A 2194-nucleotide genomic window follows, 5' to 3' on the forward strand; every position below is an offset into this window, starting at 1 on the left:
AGAGGGAGGTCTGGGCCTCTTTGCTTAGGCTGCTGCCCCCGCGACCCGGCCCCGGACAAAGCGGATGAAGATGGATGGATGGATGGATAAATGTGTGTGTATATACCTATATGGACAGTACTGACTGACAAAATGTCTCTGTTTGTCACCAGCTATGGGGACTGTAACAACACAGGTGACTCAGTCAGGTCAAGGTCAACGCTATGTTGTCCATTGGTTTTAGACAATGATGCAATTTTTGTAATTTTACTGCTGACCATAGTAAATTTGGATCAAACAATCAAGATGTGGTTGAAGTGCAGTTACAAGAACAATTGTATCATTTTTTTTGAATGACAGCTAAGGGTCTGCACTTTAACCCCAATTGCATAAATGTCCAAAAACCTACAATGAAGGTTTTCGTCCCAGGTACATAAAAGGTATATGTGGTTCTGACTCACCGAGACTTGACAAGAGAGCTGACTAAATGCACAAGCCTTTCAAAACCACACCACAGGGACCTGGTCTACCTCCCCCACCCTGAACGCCCTTGAAGGACCCCAGAGGACTCCAGATCCACATTACCCATCTACTGACAGAAACAAAAAGCCTGCACATCCTGCACTTTGTCTGCTTTTGATCCATAATGTTGAAATGCTGAAATAAATAAAATAAAAAAGCAACTCTAACCAAAGGAGGACACATTTTCATACACATTTCAAAACCTAAAGCAGTCTACAGTATATTGTGTCCACAGGCAGCACAGTCTTAAACCAAATACACAAGAAACCATTTAAACTACGTCTTTACATTAATCTATACACCCCGTGTTTAACATCCATCTGCACCTTGTGAAAATTATTTTATAAAAGTGAGTTATGTTTGGACATGGTTGCAATTTCAAACACTTTTCCTGGGTCGTCCAAAAACTGTGCTGCTTTCATTTTAATGCAGCCCTTAAACTGGAACCGCCCCTTAACTTCCTAATGGTTACAGGCAGCAAATTTTTGCTCAAGACAGAATATTATTTGTATAATTTTTAGTCTTACTGTGAACTCTGAGAGCTTCAACACTACAGGCAACATTCACCCACTTTAAACTATTTTGTTTATGAGGCATGCACTCATGAGTTCATTGGGCACAGTTTGGAGTTCTTGTGTCTTGCCCAAAGACATTCTGACATGTGGGAATTAAACTGCTGACCTTCTGTTTAGTACACAGCCTTTTATTCTGCCTTAACAAAAGCTGGATTTCTAGCTGTGTTAGAATTACTCTTCAGGAGTTTTTCTCTGCATTTGTAATGTCTTTGGGGGAGAAACTGAGGGACACTTGGTCCTCTGCCATTTGGTTCTGACTGGTCTCAGCGGTTCTCCCTGTAGGCTACCGTCTTTATCAAACAGCCACATGCTGTGGAATTGGTAGAGCTGCATACTGCGTGCCACAGGTTTCTAACAGACTTTCAGAGTTTCAGCTTAACTTTGAGCTGCATTACCATCCCTGCAGCCTGGAGGTTTCCCCTGAGCTTCTTGTGCATTGATGGTTTGATCTGTGATACCCAGCACTGCGGCTCCCAAATGCCATCTTTAAATCGGTGTAGCAGCAGTGTGTAAAAAGGAAGAACCGTTCCTGTGGCACGTTTGAGTCCTCCACGTCATTATCTTAGTTTTTGCTGGATCTTTTTCTGCAGTTGCACATGAACTGCTGTTATTAATGAGAGATGAGGACCCATCAGACAAATTTCGCCTATTACTGCAAAATTATATCCAAGAAAGCTTCACTGATTTCAGTATTTTAGGAAGTCTGCTGGATGGGCCTCAAAAACAGAAACCTTACCTGATTTAAATTTGGTTAATCTCTCCTACAAGCTCATATTTTCATGCATCTCTGGACTGCCTGCAGAGCTGCTATCGTCAGATCTCTTCAAAGTGCCAGACTTCCCGGATCTCTGTGGTGTGAGACCTCTCCAATCAACTGCAATGATCCCTGATGTTTATGTTTTCCATGGTGAAATCACAATGCGCACAGTTAGCAGCCAAGCTGGAAGCAATTCAATTCAGTTCAGTTCAATTCTATTTTATTTATTTAACAGTTGCCTCAGGTGCTTTATATTTTAAGGTAAAGACCCTACAATAAAACAGATAAAACAGTGTAAGTGTATAAACACATAGGAGTGAAAAAGGTGACTGAAGATGAAACACTCTAATCCAGCCCTAAC

The sequence above is a fragment of the Pundamilia nyererei genome, unplaced genomic scaffold (genome assembly GCF_000239375.1).
Source record: "Pundamilia nyererei isolate P.nyererei 1_Seehausen unplaced genomic scaffold, PunNye1.0 scaffold00198, whole genome shotgun sequence".
Taxonomy (NCBI): domain Eukaryota; kingdom Metazoa; phylum Chordata; class Actinopteri; order Cichliformes; family Cichlidae; genus Pundamilia; species Pundamilia nyererei.